Below are 9,881 nucleotides of genomic sequence, written 5' to 3' on the forward strand. Positions count from 1 at the left end.
AATAAAACATTTAAATAATCCACACAATACCCCTTAATGACAAAGTGGAAACAAGTTGGTTGAAATTTTTGCAAATGTATAAATAAAATCTGGTACCTTATTTACATAAATATTCACACCGTTGGCCATGAGACAAAGTTGAGCGCAGGTGCATCCTGTTTCGTTTGATCATTCTTGAGATGTTCCTACAACTTGTTTGGAATCCACCTGTGGTAAATTCAATTGATTGGACAAGCGCACACCCCGTCTATATAAGGTCCCACAGTTGACAGTGCACGTCAGTGCAAAAACCAAGCCATGAGGTCAAAGGAATTGTCCGTAGAGCTCTGAGACAGGATTGTGTATTTTTGCAGCATTGAAGGTCCCCAATAACACAGTGGCCTCCATCATTCTTAAATGGAATAAATTTGGGACTACCAAGGGAGGTGACCAAGAACCCGATGGAAACTCTGACAGAGTTCTAGAGTTCCTCTGTGGAGATGGGAGAACCTTCCAGAAGGACAACCATCTCTGCAGCACTCCACCAATGAGGCCTTTATGTTAGAGTGGCCAGATGGAAGCCACTCCTCAGTAAAAGGCACATGACAGCCCACTTGGTGTTTGCCAAAAGGCACATAAAGACTCTCAGACAGTGGAGTCTCCTCAGAGGAGGAAGGGGAGGACCATCCTCCTCAGTGAATTTCATAAAAATGGTAAAACATTAAAAAAGTGATCATTTTTAGAGAAAACTATACTAAATATAGTCACATCACCAACTAATTGATTAAAACACTATTTTGTGGGTCCACCAGAGTGGAGCAGTGGTCTAAGGCACTGCATCCCAGTGCTTGAGGTGTTACTACAAACCCGAGTTTGACACAGGGAGACCCATCAGGCAGCTGTACAATTGGACCAGCGTTGTGAGGGTTTGGCCAGTCGGAATGTCCTACTCCCATAACGCGCTAGCGACTCGTGTGAAGGGCTGGGCGCATGCGCACTGACAAGGTTGCCAGTATGGTGTTTCCTCCAACACATTGGTGCAACTGGCTTCCGGGTTAAGCGAGCAGTGTGTCAAGAAGCAGTGTGGCTTGGCAGGGTTGTGTTTTGGAGGACGCAAGGATCTTGACCTTCGCCTCTCCTGAGTCTGTACAGGAGTTGTAGCAATGGGAAAAGACTGTAATTGGATATCACAAAGAACAAATATACATATTTTGCAAAGGTCTTACAGTAGCCTCAACAGCACTCTGTAGGGTAGCACTATGGTGTAGCCAGAGGACAGCTAGCTTCCATCCTCTTCTGGGTACATTGACTTCAATACACAACCTAGGAGGCTCATTGTTCACACCCCCTTCCATAGACTTAGACAGTAATTATGACAACTTCCTGAGGACGTCCTCCAACCTATCAGAGCTCTTGCAGCATGAACTGGCATGTTGTCCACTCAATCAAAGTATCAGATAATGTATCTAGCATTGAAAGCATAAGCTACAGCTAGCTAGCACTGCAGTGCATAGCATGTGGTCAGTAGTTGACTCAAAGAGAGAGAAAGACAGTAGTTGAGCAGTTTAACAAATTCATTTCTTCCAAAAAAAGGAGAAGCAAGAGAGAAATAGAGTCATTGTTTTCAGTTTCACTTAGCTAGCAAATGCAGCTAGCTAGTTTAGCCTACTGAAACACCCTGCTCAAACAGAGGTGTGTTATGTTAGCTAGCTGGCTATGACTTTCCAACACAACACTGGAACTCTTCCAAGTCTAGGTAAGCTTTTGGTTTTACTAATTTATTGCCACCGGGGCCCCCCGGTGTAACAGCTTACTGACTGTACACTGTAATGTTACTGCAGGATTGTAGCGTTAGTTTTATTAGCTATGCTGACGATGACGTTATTTTACTAATGTGCACCTAAGTCGTTAAACGGCACTGACCGCCACTGCTCTCAGACCATAAGAAACAAGATTCTCTGTTCTGGTGAAACCAAGATTGAACTCTTTGGCCTGAATGCCAAGCGTCATGCCTGGAGGAAACATGGCACCATCCCTACGGTGAAGTATGGTGGTGGCAGCATCATGCTGTGGGGATGTTTTTCCGCTGCAATACTGGGAGACTAGTCAGGATCGAGGCAAAGATGAACTGAGCAAAGTACAGAGAGATCCTTGATGAAAACCTGCTCCAGAGCGCTCAGGACCTCAGACTGAGGTGAAGGTTCACTTTCCAACAGGACAACGACCCTAAGCACACAGCCAAGACAACACTGGAGTGGCTCCGGGACAAGTCTCTGCATGTCCGGACTTGAACATCTCTGGAGAGACATGAAAATAGCCATGCAGCAATACTCCCCAGCCAACCTGACAGACCTTGAGAGGATCTACAGAGAAGAATGGGAGAAACTCCCCAAATACTGGTGTGCCAAGCTTGTAGCGTCATACCCAAGAAGACTCGAGGCTGTAATCGCTGCCTAAGGTGCTTCAACAAAGTACTGAGTGAAGGGTCTGAATGCTTATGTAAATGTGATATTTCGGTTTGATATTTTATTCAAGTTAGCAAACATTTCTAAAAACCTGTTTTTGCTTTATCATTACAGGGTATTGTGTGTAGATTGATGAGGGGGGAAAAAACGTTTTAATACATTTTAGAATACGGCTGTATCCAAACAAAATGTGGAAAAAGTCAGACTTTCCGAAGACACTGAACATGTAATAATGAATAAAAGGGTACTAAAAAATAAAAGCTGAATTCATTTTTGCAAAACATTTAATACAAGAAGGCACTTGAATGAATTAAAGTGGGATATTTACACATGCTGTTGAATTGTGCGATAGAACAATAAGAAATAGGCATTGTGCAATTATATAAAGTCCAGTAGCATCAGTCATGGAGTGTGTGTAGCGTGTGAGTGTTTGTGTACATGTGTGGCAAGGTGCAGGGAGCCAGCGCAAGAGACTTGTGCCGGCGGTCAGTCCTGGTTCAAGAGTTCAGTGGCGTGTGCAAGAGACCTGTCCCAGTTCAAGAGTTCAGTGGTCTGTGCAAGAGACCTGTCCCAGTTCAAGAGTTCAGTGGTCTGGTGGCTTGCGGGTATGCCTCGATGTCTCTGAGCCTGGATGTCTGGGACCTGATGCTCCGGTACCGTCTGTCAGATGGAAGGAGCAGTTACCGTACTAGGCTGTGATGCAACTGATCGGGGCGCTCTCAATGGTGCTGCAGTAGAATTTGAAGAGGACCCAGGGAGGCATGCCAAATGTATTCAGCCGCCTGAGAAAGTGGGGGTGCCGTTGTGCTTTCTTGACCAGACCAGTGGTGTTGTCTGTCTATGTGAGGTTCTCGGTGATGGGGACGCTGAGGAACCTGAAGCTGCTGACTCTTTCCACTGCACTCTCGTTGATGTGGATTAGGGCGTGTCCTCCTCACTGCTTCCTGAAGACGACAATCAATTCCTTTGTTTTGCTGACGTTGAGGGAAGGGTTGTTGTCTTGCCACAACACTGCCAGATCTCTGACCTCCTCCCTGTAGGCTGACTCTTCGTTGTCAGTTATCAGGCCTACAACAGTAGTGTACTGTCGTCAGCATCTTGATGTCTGGTCTGATCTGGTCTTGTCTGAGACGCCGAAGCTTCCCACCATTAGCTCTGACAAATTGAAAACTCTAGTCATTGGCGACTCCATTACCCGCAGTATTAGACTTAAAACGAATCATCCAGCGATCATACACTGTTTACCAGGGGGCAGGGCTACCGACGTTAAGGCTAATCTGAAGATGGTGCTGGCTAAAGCTAAAACTGGCGAGTGTAGAGAGTATAGAGATATTGTTATCCACGTCGGCACCAACGATGTTAGGATGAAACAGTCAGAGATCACCAAGCGCAACATAGCTTCAGCGTGTAAATCAGCTAGAAAGATGTGTTGGCATCAAATAATTGTCTCTGGCCCCCTCCCAGTTAGGGGGAGTGATGAGCTCTACAGCAGAGTCTCACAACTCAATCGCTGGTTGAAAACTGTTTTCTGCCCCTCCCAAAAGATACAATTTGTAGATAATGGGACTCACCCACAAACAGGACCAAGCCTGACCTGCTGAGGAGTGACGGACTCCATCCTAGCTGGAGGGGTGCTCTCATCTTATCTACCAACATAGACAGGGCTCTAACTCCTCTAGCTCCACAATGAAATAGGGTGCAGGCCAGGCAGCAGGCTGTTAGCCAGCCTGCCAGCATAGTGGAGTCTGCCACTAGCACAGTCAGTGTAGTCAGCTCAGCTATCCCCATTGAGACCGTGTCTGTGCCTCGACCTAGGTTGGGCAAAACTAAACATGGCGGTGTTCGCCTTAGCAATCTCACTAGGATTAAAGACCTCCTCCATTCCTGTCATTATTGAAAGATATCATGATACCTCACATCTCAAAATGGGGCTATGTTAGATCCCTTACTTCAAAGGCAATTATAGTCAATGAACTAATCACTGATCATAATCTTGATGTGATTGGCCTGACTGAAACATGGCTTAAGCCTGATGAATTTACTGTATTAAATGAGGCCTCACCTCATGGCCTCCTGGGCCATATACAGCGTTCCTCATTGAGTTCCCTGAATTCCTATCGGACCTTGTAGTCATAGCAGATAATATTCTAATCTTTGGTGACTTTAATATTCACATGGAAAAGTCCACAGACCCACTCCAAAAGGCTTTCGGAGCCATCATCGACTCAGTGGGTTTTGTCCAACATGTCTCTGGACCTACTCACTGTCACAGTCATACTCTTGACCTAGTTTTGTCCCATGGAATAAATGTTGTGGATCTTAAGATTTTTCCTCATAATCCTGGACTATCGGACCACCATTTTATTACATTTGCAATTACAACAAATAATCTGCTCAGACCCCAACCAAGGAACATCAAAAGTCGTGCTATAAATTCACAGACAACACAAAGATTCCTTGATGTCCTTCCAGACTCCCTCTGTCTACCCAAGGATGCCAGAGGACAAAAATCATTTAACCACCTAACCGAGGAACTCAATTTAACCTTGCGCAATACCCTAGATGCAGTTGCACCCCTAAAAACTAAAAACATTTCTCATAAGAAACTAGCTCCCTGGTATACAGAAAATACCCGAGCTCTGAAGCAAGCTTCCAGAGAATTGGACCGGAAATGGTGCCACACCAAACTGGAAGTCTTCCGACTAGCTGAAAGACAGTACCGTGCAGTATCGAAGAGCCCTTACTGCTGCTCGATCATCCTATTTTTCCAACTTAATTGAGGAAAATAAGAACAATCCGAAATTCATTTTTTATACTGTCGCAAAGCTAACTAAAAAGCAGCATTCCCCAAGAGAGGATGTCTTTCACTTCAGCAGTGCTAGCCTCCCTACACTGGCTTCCTGTCAAGGCAAGGGCTGATTTCAAGGTTTTACTGCTAACCTACAAAGCATTACATGGGCTTGTTCCTACCTATCTCTCGGATTTGGTCCTGCCGTACATACCTACACGTACGCTATTGGTCACAAGACGCAGGCCTCCTAATTGTCCCTAGAATTTCTAAGCAAACAGCTGGAGGCAGGGCTTTCTCCTATATAGCTCCATTTTTATGGAATGGTCTGCCTACCCATGTGAGAAACGCAGACTCGGTCTCAACCTTTAAGTCTTTACTGAAGACTCATCTCTTCAGTGGGTCATATGATTGAGTGTAGTCTGGCCCAGGAGTGTGAAGGTGAACGGAAAGTCTCTGGAGCAAAGAACCGCCCTTGCTGTCTCTGCCTGGCCGGTTCCCCTCTTTCCACTGGGATTCTCTGCCTCTAACCCTATTACAGGGGCTGAGTCACTGGCTTACTAGGGCTCTTTCATACCGTCCCTAGGAGGGGTGCGTCACTTGAGTGGGTTGAGTCACTGATGTGATCTTCCTGTCTGGGTTGGCGCCCCCCCTTGGGTTGTGCCGTGGCGGAGATCTTTGTGGGCTATACTCGGCCTTGTCTCAGGATGGTAAGTTGGTGGTTGAAGATATCCCTCTAGTGGTATGGGGGCTGTGCTTTGGCAAAGTGGGTGGGGATATATTCTTCCTGTTTGGCCCTGTCCGGGGGTGTCATCGGATGGGGCCACAGTGTCTCCTGACCCCTCCTGTCTCAGCCTCCAGTATCTATGCTGCAGTAGTTTATGTGTTGGGGGGCTAGGGTCAGTTTGTTATATCTGGAGTACTTCTCCTGTCCTATCCGGTGACCTGTGTGAATTTAAGTATGCTCTCTCTAATTCTCTCTTTCTCTCTTTCTTTCTCTCTCTCGGAGGACCTGAGCCCTAGGACCATGCCTCAGGACTACCTGACATGATGACTCCTTGCTGTCCCCAGTCCACCTGGCTGTGCTGCTGCTCCAGTTTCAACTGTTCTGCCTGTGATTATTATTATTTGACCATGCTGGTAATTTATGAACATTTTGAACATCTTGGCCATGTACTGTCATAATCTCCACCTGGCACAGCCAGAAGAGGACTGGCCACCCCACATAGCCTGGTTCCTCTCTAGGTTTCTTCCTAGGTTTTGGCCTTTTTATGGAGTTTTTCCTAGCCGCCGTGCTTCTACACCTGCATTGCTTGCTGTTTGGGGTTTTAGGCTGGGTTTCTGTACAGCACTTTGAGATATCAGCTGATGTACGAAGGGCTATATAAATAAATATGATTTGATGGAGTTGGTGTCATGCTTCACCACGCAGTCATGGGTGAACATAGAGTACAGCAGTGGGCTGAGGACACATCCCTGGGGGGGCCCAGTGTTGAGTCAGAGTGGGGGTGCCAATCCTCACAGCCTGTGGTAAGCCCGTCAGGAAGTCCAGGATCCAGTTGCAGAGGGTGGTTTCGAGACTCAGTGACAAGCTTGGAGGGAACAATGGTGTTGAATGCTGAACTTTAGTCAATAAACAGCATTCTTACATAGGTGTGATAGGGCCGTGTGGATAGCAATGGAGATGGAAGCTTCCGTAGATCTGTTGGAAAGGTAGGTCAATTGGAATGGGTTCATTGTGTCTGGCATGCTGGCTTTGATGTGTTCCATGACCAGCCTCTCGCACCACTTCATGATGACGGGGGAGACTGCAACGGGGCAATAGTCAATTAGGCATGCCACTGTGGTGTTCTTGGGCACTGGAACGATGGGTGTGGTCTTGAAGCATGTGGGGACTACAGCCTGTCCCAGAATGCGCCTGCCAGCTGGTCGGTGTACACTCTGAGGACGCGGCCAGGGACGCCATCTGGGCCGGCGACTTTGTGAGTATTCAGTCTCTTGAGAGTTTTCCTCATGTCAGCCTCAGAGATCAGAAGCAACTGGTCTTCCGAACCAGCAAGAGTCTTCCAGGGTTGCTCGATGTTGGTGGCCTCAAAACGAGCATAGAATGTTTTGTAACCTTGTCTGGGATGGGCAGACATCACACAGCTGGATTTGCCTTTGTAGTCCGTAATAGCATGTAGTCCTTGCCAGGTATTGTGTGTCTAAGCTGTCGTATTGTGATTCCAGTTTGAGTCTGTTATCTTTTTGAATCCCTAATGGATTCCCGGAGCTTGTACCTGCTCGCCTTGTATGCATCGTGTCATCAGAGTTTGCTTTGATGACATTGAATGCTGCAGTACGAGCTGTCAACATGACACAGATTTCTCTGTTCACCCAGATTTGTTGGTTTGGGTATATCCAGATTATTTCTGTGGGTACAACATCATCAATTTTTTTTTAAATACTTGTGACTGATGTGTATTCCTCAAATGTAGTGGATGAATAGTGGGTAAATAAATCCTTGAACATATTCCTATCAGTATTCTCAAAACAGTCCAGGAGCATTGAATCCCCTTCACTCCGTCCAGTGTCTCTCTGTTGGATATTTAATTTTATAGATAATGTATGGTCATTAAACAAATTAATTATACATTTCCATATGTCTAAAGTTTGAATGTACAGACTAAGCTACAGACAGTGAAGTTACGGCCTTGTTTGCTGCCAAGTGTCTGAAGTCATCCTAGTCATTCGGTGGTGCTGTCTACAAATATCTGTCTCACTGCTACTGCCAAGGCTCTTCTTGCTCGTTGCCAAAAAAAAGGATCTCTTTAGTCATTCAAATCGATCAACATGCATAGACTTGGGAATCTCAGGCTGGAATCTTGAAAGTTGGATGATGAGATGGAGTTATGTTGGAATGCCACCGGGCTGCTAGTGAAGCCAGGGGAGGAGGAATATTGAGACAGGGTCAAGGAAATGTGGATTTGGAGGAGGAATGGAGGAGGAATAAGAGGAAGAAGAGGTTGTAGAGAATGAGGAAAGCAGAGGTTGAATCTAAGTTTGATGAAGATGGTGATAAAACGGGGCGGCAGGGTAGCCTAGTGGTTAGTGTTGGACTAGTAACCGAAAGGTTGCAAGTTCAAATCCCTGACAAGGTACAAATATGTCGTTCTGCCCCTGAACAGGCAGTTAACCCACTGTTCCTAGGCCGTCATTGAAAATAAGAATTTGTTCTTAACTGACTTGCATAGTAAAATAAAGGTAAAAAAATAAAAAAATAAAAAGAAGACTGGGGTCAAGTTCAAACAGAGTAAAACATCAGCTAGACCGAGCTCTGGAGGTCAAATGGAAGTGAATGAGGGAGATTTAACCTGTTGCGACGAGCAATCCCGTATCCGGGATCGTAATTATAGCCTCAAGCTCATTACCATAACGCAACGTTAACTATTCATGAAAATCGCAAATGAAATGAAATAAATATATTGGCTCTCAAGCTTAGCCTTTTGTTAACAACACTGTCATCTCAGATTTTCAAAATATGCTTTTCAACCATAGCAAAACAAGCATTTGTGTAAGAGTATTGATAGCTAGCATAGCATTAAGCCTAGCATTCAGCAGGCAACATTTTCACAAAAACAAGAAAAGCATTCAAATAAAATCATTTACCTTTGAAGAACTTCGGATGTTTTCAATGAGGAGACTCTCAGTTAGATAGCAAATGTTAAGTTTTTCCAAAAATATTATTTGTGTAGGAGAAATCGTTCCGTTTTGTTCATCACATTTGGCTGAGAAAACCACCCGAAAATTCAGTCATCAAAACGCCGAACTTTTTTCCAAATTAACTCCATAATATCGACAGAAACATGGCAAACGTTGTTTAGAATCAATCCTCAAGGTGTTTTTCACATATCTATTCGATGATAAGTCATTCGTGGCAGTTTTGTTTCTCCTCTGAATCACATGGGAAAATACATGCAGCTGGAGATTACGCACCAATTTCGACGGAGGACACCAGGCGGACACCTGGTAAATGTAGTCTCTTATGGTCAATCTTCCAATGATATGCCTACAAATACGTCACAATGCTGCAGACACCTTGGGGAAACGGCAGAAAGTGTAGGCTCGTTCCTGGCGCATTCACAGCCATATAAGGAGACATTGGAACACAGCGCCTTCAAAAATCTGGCTCACTTCCTGTTTGAAGTTTCATCTTGGTTTCGCCTGTAGCATTAGTTCTGTGGCACTCACAGACAATATATTTGCAGTTTTGGAAACATCAGAGAGTTTTCTTTCCAAAGCTGTCAATTATATGCATAGTCGAGCATCTTTTCGTGACAAAATATCTTGTTTAAAATGGGAATGTTTTTTTATCCATAAATTAAAAGAGCGCCCCCTATATCCAAGAAGTGAGGTGGAAGGTGTGGTGAAGAGCTCAGAGCCCAAGCCTTGCTTCGATGGACATGGTTATGATAAAGAGGACTTTGACCCAGTGGGAGTGAGATTCTTTGAGAAAGTTGATCCAGGCCTATTGGCTGATCCATATAGAGACGTGTTAATTGTTTAGCAACAAAACTGATGCATGCGCATCTGGGGCAAAACAGAAGGGGTTGTCTTAGATTGTAGACAACATGAAAACTATATTTAGTCTCTAATGTGTTTTGTAAACA

The sequence above is a fragment of the Oncorhynchus nerka genome, linkage group LG24, assembly GCF_034236695.1.
Source record: "Oncorhynchus nerka isolate Pitt River linkage group LG24, Oner_Uvic_2.0, whole genome shotgun sequence".
NCBI classification, from domain to species: domain Eukaryota; kingdom Metazoa; phylum Chordata; class Actinopteri; order Salmoniformes; family Salmonidae; genus Oncorhynchus; species Oncorhynchus nerka.